This window comes from Phaethon aethereus (assembly GCF_964289735.1).
Source record: "Phaethon aethereus genome assembly, chromosome: 1".
Taxonomy (NCBI): Eukaryota; Metazoa; Chordata; class Aves; order Phaethontiformes; family Phaethontidae; genus Phaethon; species Phaethon aethereus.
The window spans coordinates 187466254-187477073 of record NC_138575.1 but is presented as its reverse complement, the minus strand read 5'-3'; positions in this window follow the sequence as shown (position 1 = coordinate 187477073).

The following is a 10820-nucleotide window of genomic DNA, read 5'->3' as shown; positions in this document are numbered from 1 at the left end:
ACAGATGAATTTACCATTTTCAGAATAATTTCTAGGCATGCTGAAGAAATGATTCCATAAACTTCCCTTCTTTACAGCCATGTGTTTGGGAATCTTCTTTCTGTAAGAAAACCTGGGCTTAAAAATCCTTGGTCATGTTTACTGCTCTACAGACAAGTCTCTTAACATTTCTGCCAGTAAATACTCATGTTTTTTACTGCAGCTCCTTCTTTCTCCTAAGCAGCCTGCCATTCCATTGAATGCAGCTGAAATTCAGCTGGTGAATTTTAATCTTCTGCATAAACTATTAGCTTATAGATGAGGGAATAAACATTTACTTTTATGCCTATCAGTTCTAGGTTATAGACCATATAGTCATGCATCTCCATAAATATTATTGAAGGGCCCCAACATGCTCTCACTGAACTGGATGCCTTTTTTGCCACTGATGCCAAGAGGAGCAGCCCACATCTGGCAAAAGGAAGAAGTCATTTTTAAATGCAGTGCCCTGAAATGCTGCATACTGACGCGCCTGGCTCCTCTTGTTTATCGGTGGAAACATCCAACGCGACTTGTAATGTAAACCTCAGCTACTGAATCCCTCCCATCTTCTAGGCAGCCATCCAAGGTGTATTTAAAGTGAATTTCTTCTTGACCGTTTGACTCAGTGTCTCCAGATCCTTCTCAGCTGGTGATGCAATGTTTACAGTGGTTTCCTACTGCATTTTTAACCTAACAAAATTGTGAGCCACATAGCTCTTTAAATCAACAAATCCTGCCTGTAAATATGCTTCAGGGAAAGACTTTTAAAACATTAGCAGGCACTCTGATGTTGCCTTGCAAGGTTCACAGGGTACTAGTCTTCTAAGTAAAACATGGACTCATCTGGGACACAAAACCTTGTCTTGCTACACCGAAGAGAATCCTAGGACTGGTTTACACAGGCATTGGTGCTGCATCTTGACTAATCTAGTGGTTTTCAAACCATGGCCCAGAGATGCTTACAGATTCATGAGCAACTTCTGAGGCATTCATGTAAGACAGGAAAAAAAGGCAAATTTACTGGAAGTGGATTAAAATTGACAGTACATGCATAGGCCCATATGCACATATGCAGAAACTGGAGCTGCAGAAGGGAGGAATTAAGTCAGAAATGGCTGAGAAGTTTTGATCCAATCAATCATTTCTTTTCACCACTTCAAAGATCAAGAGTACCCCAAAATATCAATCCTGTTGAGTAAGAACCATGTTTCCACGGTTAAAAGCAGAAGTTTCGTGAAATCTAATCCCGTCTTCTCACTGGTATTGGTGCTAGACAAAAGCTAGAGTGGTAGACCCCTGCCCATGGAAGCAGCCTGGAGTTTTGAACATACAATTTCCACAAGTCTTCTAATATTTTTCAGTCTGTGAAAATAATAGTTTTTTACAAAAGTAACAATACCAAGTGGTTAGATATTTCATTTAAAACCTGGGAATGACAAACAGAAGCCCATCATCACCAAAGTTCTAGCTGAAGAAAAGCAAGGAAACCCCAAATTTAGACAGCTTTGAAGGAGAAAACTGGAAACTGCCAGAGGATGAAGAAGCACAGGTGCCAGCCAGACTGACAACGCAAGGAAACCCAATTCCTTGAGCCACAGAGTAGGAATAGACCAAACGTCATTGGTATAACTTGTCTCCCCATTCAGTCTATTGCAACCCTGCCCTTGGGATGCTCTTTTGAAGGCTGAGACAGTGGTTAACACTCCAGTCTATTTTATCCTTCATGCTGCAAGTGGAATTGCCTATGATGTGAGTGAATTGCTAAACTTGTTCTGTAATGAGGACAGCTGCCTAATTAAAATTGGCTGAGATGAGCCATGCATTTTACACAGGCTACCCAACTACCATCAGAGGCGTGACAACCTGCAGTTGCTGCCAGCCAGGCTAAATACAAGCCTGTGACCTGTAACTCAGTCCACGACACCAGGGGAAGAGTGTATGACTTACAGTGATATAATTAATCATGAAAAAATGAAAAAAAACCCCTCAAACTTTTGCTGGAGATTTTTCACAGGACTTTCCTTCCTCTTCTCCCAACCTTTTCTGTAGACCTTAAACCTGAACCTGCACTTACCACAAACTGATGCATTTCCTTTTGGTTTTCTCTCTCATTCTGATTGACACACAGAGGATGCAAACTCATGGACCAGCTCACTGCCACCCGTGACCGTGGCCTTGTGAGCAAAGCATACACCTTCTTGCTGAATTCTGCCAAAACTTAGACTCACTCACTTTCTCCCACCCATTACACTTCTAAATTTTCTTCTTGTCAGATTAACCTCCTAAACATGAACACAATATAGCCCGTGCAATTTTCTCTTCCTCTGTCTTAGTAACATGAGGCAGAAGCTCTTTGAGTTTTGAACGGATATGTTTAAATAAGTTATTTACTCTGAAAGGTGTTTATGGCAGTTTAGGTGTAATCATTATTGTTGCAGCTGGACTAAAGTCATTGAAACTGATAGGTGTAATTGTAACCTATAATGACATTGTTGGAAGGGACATTTTAGTGTGAGCTTCTATCTACAGCAAATAGATATGCAAAACCACTCAAGAATTTGAAAGTTCTGGGTAAAGGGACTTTGGCTGAGCATTGCATGGGAAAGGGCAGAGAGTTCAGGTAAGGAGAGGGATGGCAGTAAGTAAATAAGAGATAAGGAAGATTCAAAATAACTCAATCTGATTCTGTTTGGTGCCTTTTTGAGAGAAGATGAGAGGAATAGTGTCACTTAATGAAAGGTATGTTCATATTATCAGTCTGGCTTGGGGCAATAGTAATTTCAATGCAGATCTGCTATTGTCTCCAGCTGCCTTCTGGTTTCAGTTTCTAAGCATTTTTCTTGTACATAAGCCAACTTCTCTTTCAGAGGAAAATTAACTGGAAGACCAGCCCAAATGTACTCCAACTCTACAGGAAACATACAGGTCCCGATGAAAGGCTAGGACTGGAAAATGTGGAGATGTCTTTGCTTGTTTGATTCTTCTGTAGTCAGGAAAGTACTCTCTGCATGTTCTTCGTACCACCTCCATTTCTTCTTCACATCGGTTTAACTTAAGCTAAATTTTAGATGTTTGGGTCAAAAGAGACAACTGCTGACAACCTCATTCCTGGTCACATTTGCAGAAAAACTTCTAATATCAAGCTGCATGACAAGTCCTTTTCTTCTTTTCCTCATCAGTCACAAGGTTTTTCCAATGATGCCTGTGTTTGTTTTGCTAGTACAGAACATTGCTGATATCCTGAAAACAGGATGTCTAGGAGCAAAGCAAACTGAATGGAGTGCATTATAAAACCAACACAAGAAATACTGGGCTGTATTATATATTACAGCTAGGCTTTGGGGAACCTTCAATCTTGAGTTCACTAAAAGTCACAGCAAAAGTTTACATCCATCAGAAAATCTTCAAAATCCAGCTGCACAGAGCATGCACTGACTCTAAAGTATATAGGCAGTAGGTAATGCTACAGTGGCAATACAGAGATACAAGAAGCTCCTTTTCAGAGTGAGATTGCTTCACATGTAAGAGAAACCAACCAAAACACTGCTTGAAAGCTGTACTAGTGTTTCTGGACCTTAATGCAAGGATGTTGTCTGGTGTTTTTTCCCCTGCAGTGCAAAGGAGCAAGTAGAGAACAAGTAGAGAGAACTGGTCAAAAAGCTACAGAGACAGCAAGAGAAATGTAAGCAAAGGGACCATGGCAGTAAGCCAGGAGGGGGAGAGATCGTGGTGGCTGGAGTGCTGTGTGGCAACTGGAAGTGAAGAAATCACCTCCTTGCGAGTCCTTTTTCAGGAAAACAAGGCAGTGCACATACCCTCTGCATGGACAGATTGCACATGAGACTCTGCACAAGACTGAGTGAAGGAATGAGTTTACTTAATGTTCTTAATGAACTTAATGTTCTCCCCCAGCAGAAGTCATCCAACAGAGTCCAGTAACAGTAAATAGCAGTTTAAAAGGGTAACGTGAAAAAATAAAAAGGAAAAAAGCATACATATCAATGCAACGTAGCAGCTTTATTTTCCATGTCATTAGGTTGTGGGCTCTAGCTCAGGACAAACCACTGTTTCTACCTCTACCTGATGTTAGTGCCACCATAGCAGGGTTGGTGTAAATTAACCTACTGGATCATGAACTGGAGAAGCAGAGTTCTTTACCTGTCTGCTTCAAAACCTTTCATGACTACCACTCCATCAAGAAACTTGTACCATTTCAAATGCACCTGGTTTTGCTCTGAATTGATAAATTGAGGAGTTAAGATAGCTGGATACTGTGCTACTTCAAAAAAAAAGGTAGTTTTGTCAAGAGGAGAAGGAATGTTGACTCAACAGTGGGGGATTACATACAAGAAACAAATGAGAACTTAAGGCTTAAGAGGCTTTTATTTCATGAAAAATATCTGACACACAAACCACATTGGAAACAAATGTTAAGTCTTGTGAAGTGAAACATGTAAGGGAGCCCTTATGTATTAAAATAATAAAAGACATCTTTCCTAATTCATCTCCTCCATAAATAAAATAAAAGGCAGGGAAATTTTCAGGCAGATTTATTTTACTTCCATGCTATTTGCTCTGAATAAAAATTATGTATTTTGTACTGTTTCTATTATGGTATTTCACACAGTCACATACCTGCAGCCTGTATGGCTCAGTCATCTTATACTTCGTGTCCAACATTGTTTGGGATGTGTTTCCAGAGCATTAAGCCTGGCCAAGAAATATAGATTCTAAATTGATGTCATTAATAATTACAATAATAATAAAATATGCTTGTGGCCAAAATACCTGGCCAAAAAGATACTAACCACATCCAAAGAAAGAAAAATGTTCCTTGCCCCAAAAGAATTCTTATTAGGTTTCCCTGGGAACACTGAATATCCTCTGGGTTTTGTGGTGTTTTTCTTTTTAAAAAACATACGTGGGTTTCTATTTTGTCTGTTTTACTTGTTCTTGTGTGACTAAACCAATGCTTTGTTTTTTCCATGGTCCAGAAGCATCTTTCTCTTGTAACTTGGACTAGTACAGACACAAGAATAGGGGAAGTCAGGAATGGCAGGAGGTGCAGGATGTCAGTCATTCCCACCCAACCTACTGAAGAAAGGCAAAAAAAATCAAGTCTTACTCTCCCTCCCATGCTCTGTTGGCTTTAAGACAGTAGGAGGCAAAAGGAGAAGCCAAGACCGCTTATTTGCTGAAGGCATGTGGTTGCATATGTTAGAACAGAAGTGGAGCTCTTCATTTATTTGTGTTGCAGTAGTGCCAGTCATGGACCGGGACCCCATTGAGACAGTCACCATACAAACGTGGAACAAAAAGCAGAAATCCTTGAGCTCTGGTTAGCCAGTAAATCATCCTGCTTTAAGGGACGGGGATTTGCATATTTATGGTTGGGAAATAACCATGCTTTAGTCCATCGGAGCCTCTCATGTTACCAGCGCACAGGGGGTTGTGTAGACGGGAAGAAAAGAATCAGTGTTACAGTCAGTGACCACGTACCGCATCCAGCTCTTCCTCTGAGACAACTGCATTTCGATTTAAGAATAATTATTAAGAACCCCGGGTTTTTTCCATTTTTCTCAGCCTCGAATAATTTTTGTGACAAGCCATAGCAGCATCCTGTCTTCCTTACAAACGAAAGTTAAGTTAACCATGCTCTAATTCTCCCAGCCAGAGGGAGGATCTGTGACAGCAACTTCTTCCATATGCTCATTGTCTATTTCCAACTTTTATTTCCTAAATAATAGGCTTTCAGTATTGCCCACTCCATAGGGTCCAGCACTGATTTACTAGTTGTGTTTCTACAGCAGAGGGTGTGCATAAAAAACTAGAGTCAGAGCATTTACGCAAGAGGACAGCAGTTAAAAAAAAAAAAAATTTGAACATAAAATACCACTGTATTTTATGTACAGTGTAGACACTTAAAACCCCAGCTCTGCACATCCAGGTTTATCCTGCCATGGTATTCAAAAATGTGTGTATTATGTCATTGTACCCAGGGTTACTTAGGCCAGGAGTCTGCCTGAAAGCACACTTCAAAGAGCACACACCAACTCAATACTTACATGGCGTTGTGCCAGGCTTAGCACTTGACACAGACATGAATTTCTTGTTATTAGAGTAAGTTTACAAGCCCTCAGCAAGTAGGAGGAGACAACAGGGGGAAAGAGGTGGTCAGCAGAAATAGAAATAGCTTATGTTTTTGGAGAAAAAAGGTAGTCAGATCTCTGCAGACAATTTGTGTCATGGTAGGTCACGTACCTGGTCAGACCAGCGTGGCCACCAGCCACTGTGGTCCTTGTTCCTCAGGAAGACCAGGGCTTTTGTCAAGATGGGCAATGCTGATGAGAAGCTGTCTAATAGTAAACAGCCAAATGAGGTGGCAACTTTCTTTTGATCAGTTATTTGTTGCTGCCATTTCCAATGAGATTGTCCATGAAACATGTTAGGAAGAACCATGCATGGCCATAGCCAGGCTCTGTTAAAGCAAACCCAGAACGAGCACAGTTTCTTCCAGAAAACATACTTCCTATGTTGGGAGAATAATTGAGAGGAATTTGTACCTTCCATGAATGGAAGACCATGTACAAAACATTCATAGCCTGATTCAACTATGTGTGGGCTGCTCCTTAAATATTTGATTAGACATCATTGTCTTCTCACTGTCTATCTACATGTAGTTGGGAGATGACCAACCTGCATTTGCTGGGTTAGGTTCCTGCTAAGCCATTGATTTGAATCTATTCACAGATGTGAACAGCAAGTGCCAGAGCCTGAAGCAGAGGCTGGAGGAAAAGTACATCAGGGAGAAGAGAAGGAATTTTTAGCAATTGTCAGATGGGCTCAAGAAATCCTGTGGATCTACATCTTTCAGCACAATGCATTACAGTCCATCAAAAGCAAAAACAGTATCGGTGTTGCAAATCTCAGTATTGCAATAACCATTTTTAGATGTTTGGCATCCCGAGGTGCCCGTAGCTTTGAATTGGATATAGTGGTTCCCTAAGAGCAGAGTTATCCAACCTTTACATTTTTTTAAGAATTCCCTGCTTACTAAAAAAGACAGACTCTAGTGAAGCTGTAGGCTCCCAAAGAGAAGATTTACACCTATTGATGGCACTGCAGGTTTGTTTGTTTTTCGTTGCCTCTGTGTGCTGGAGAAGCACCCTGCGGACACTTCAGCATTCACAGATCTCACAGCTGAGTGCCGTAGTCCTGAACAGTGCCACAACAGTAAGGTATCTGCTGACATTTCTATGCTGGCTCACATCTGGATGCTCTGCAGTGCCCGAGCGAGCCACCAGTACATGTCCTCACCACCTGGATTTGCACTCTAACCCCTGAGCAAATGAATTATAGTCCCTCCTACAGATCCCAAGGTAATAAATTTACCCATGGCAAATCTAACTGCTTCAGTCCATTGGTCTGAATGTCCCTAGAGAGATGTTTAGACTTGCAGGGAACGTTATTAGAAATAAACGTTCAACCTCAGGTACTCTCTAAGCCCATTTCAAATATAATCAAGTGTGTGGATTAGCTAAAATTTTATTAAACATCTCCAGGGATAGTTAACAGACTCCTTCGGTGCCTGACACCTTTTGTGGCTACTTGGACATCTTTTGCACTGCTATTTACCAGGCCAGGCCTCAAGCAAGAATAGTTTACTTATGTTTATATATAGGTTTTATGACTTTATTACTTGTGGTATAAACCGTCTGCATGGAGAACAGGAAGACGGCTCCTGCTCTGATCCTCGCTTCCTGGTTTGTTTTAAGTTTGATGATTTATCTCATTAAATCGGTCCCAGAAAATACCATGTATTTCCTTCTCCTGCCTTCCTGCATACCTAAAATACCTCTAGGAACCTCTCAAAACCTGAACCTCATCTTAAGCGTTAACATCATATTCTCAAACACTTTGTCTAGACTTGAAATATGTTTAAGCAGCAAAGTCTGAGCAGTAAACAGACAGCATATTTAGCCCATGACAAATTAAATGGAATGAAAGCTCTTCAAGCCCAGTATATTCTGCCTCTCTTCAACAGCCTGAGGTAAGGCAGGAACCGAGGTGCTTTCTGCATAGGAAACAGGATGTCCCAAAAGGCGCTTCTGACCATCTGTGGGCTCAGATAATCCTCTCCCAGCGTCTCTGTTCTCAGCTGGTACGAAATAAGCCCAAGCACCTATGCTCTCAGCTTCGGAACGCTAAACCAATGCCTGCAGTGAGCTGGGTTATACGATGACAAGTCTAATCCAGCCATTTAAGCACGTACAAAACACCAACGACCTCTCTCTCCACTGCCTGAAAGAAAAGAAAAGAAGATAAGCATTTTCCTATGCTTTTACTACAAAACCAGAAAACACCTGAAAAGAACCAAGCCCGCAGCCTTTCGTTACCATGAGAATGTTCTGGACGCAAGACTTCCCTCTAGTGGAAGATCCATCAACTGCCCACTCGTGACCAGCACCTGCCCTTTCAGCCGCGAAGCACAAATGCCAAAAGTACACCTGGTGCTCTCGAAACGATGAAGGGCAAGCGCATTCATATATAAAAACATGATGATGACTGAATCTTCTGTCACACTGAAAGCTTAACCTACCTCAGGGATTCATTATTTGTGAAGGTGCTAGAGCTGAAGAGATGTGTGAAACTGCCCCCCCCACCATCACTGCTAATTCCGGACGTAGCTTTTGTTATCCATAGGAGTATCAGGTAGAGGATTTATCCGTTAGGGCCTGGGCTTTTGGAACAGGCTTATTCCCTACGATGAGGAGGTTGTTGTGGTATGCCTCGCTGCCAGCCCGCTTGCGAGAGCGAGAGAAGGAAAGAGATGTGAGATGTACCGCAGGACCCACCATGAGATGCTGGGTCAGTGGGTTCTCATGACATTTATGTTGTTGACATAATTATTTGGTTTGTGCAGGGATAAGCGATAGGGGCTTATAAAAGAAACTCACAATAAAACAGCTCAAAACAAAAGGTTTTCAAAGATCCAGAAAGAAGACAAGTAAATAAACTCATTTAATTTATAGCAATCAAAATTAATGCATCCGTAGTTTCACATCCAGACTTACGTAAGGCATTTTGAAGGTTTTGCTGAGAGTCGTAACGAGCAAACGAAGCCTAACTAACATATATACACAGCATAGCAGAACACAACGCAATCATATAGGTGCTATACGAGCACATAGCTGCGGAACATCCGTTGCAGAGGGCTGCGAACGCACATAACGCGTCGTCAGAACTGTGCCCACGCCTCTGTGGCGCGCATAGCGAGGGCAGCTATGTCCTGAAGCAGCACTGCCGCTTCCTCCCTCTTTCTCAGCTCCTCCTAAAACCGTCCCAAGGCCCGGGGAAGGGCACAGCCCCAGCTGCAGCCGATGCGGGCCGAGATTCCTGCAGCTAGCAGAGGTGCGGCGTCTCTGACACCCAGCTAGCTAGCCAACGTGGATGAAGTCCCATGCAGCGAGGGCTCAGGGTTCAGCCTGCTGGCGGTGAATCCCAGCGCGCACGCCCCAGCGACAGGCCAACAGTGCAGTCGAAGGTGAGCTGGCCCGTCTCCGATCGCTCCTTCTGCCGCTGCTTCCCCTGCACTCGTCCTGGCAAGCGCCTGAGTTTTCATTAACCACTGGAAATTAGACCGATCAGAAAAAGCGGAGTGAAATGCTAAGCGACACCCTGACCTATGTAACGCTGCCAGCCATGCCGAGATAAGCGAGGTCCTGCCTTTTGCAGGCAGCTTTTTTCCTGTACTGTTGCTGCGCTCGCAGGTTTTCTGTCTGCCTGGACAGCAAATCCCGTTTTAGGGTACCTGCAGGTTCTTAGGGCATCATCACACCCTGCCCATCTGCAACAAAGGTGAAATCTGAAGGTGGCTGGGAGAATGCATCGCAAGACTGTGAAATATTTGCATATGCTATCAATAGAAACAACCAATAAAAAATTGTAGTGATATACTGATTAAAAAAACGTTAATCTATTAAATCTGGCCTATATAGAAATGTTAATCTGCCACAGGGAAACAGTATGTTTTCCTTGATTAGTCAAAGGTTGCTTGTTTTTGTTAAAAAGAACAGGGTAAAAATACTGAAGCACATTACGAGACCTGGAATTTGTTTTGGCCTTTAGCAATTCTTCTAGACTTTTCAGGTTTGAATCAGGAGTGAGTTTCCAAGGCTGAGCTATACCTCTCATGGTAGATGATCACAGCTTCACTCCCCGTCTACACTAGTGACTTTTCCTTAGTGGAATCACTGCTACAGTCAAGCAAAACTTTACCAGTCCTTACCACAAAGGCCATCTCCCATTGACATATGCTGTATATTGATGACTTTATTGACACAGGTCTGCTTGTGGGTAACCATAGAAAGCATCTTAAAGCAAATTACTTGGGGCCCAATGAAATCGCTGCCTTTTTCTCTATGCGTTAACTGAGACCAGGCCAGAGTTACAGAAGAAACGTAGTCTGCAGTGCAAATGGGTCACTCCTTCCACCTCCCCGTGGATCAACGGGATATGCAATGCTGAAAACAGGAAATCACCTCGTCACAGCCCAGCATATTTTTAGCTAGCCTCATTTGAAAGAGGGTAGGCAGTCTCAGATTTGAGACCTGAGATCAGGTACAGGGCATGACTGTGCAGGGACAAAGAGATCTGAGCCTCTTCAACTCCAGTCGTCCCCACAAGCTGACTCAATCTGGATTGTCCACAAATTGTTGATACTACCCCTCCTGGGCTGTCGCATTTGCTAGGGGAAGAAAAGTTTAGGGATGGGAAAATGGAACAAGAATGACTATGAC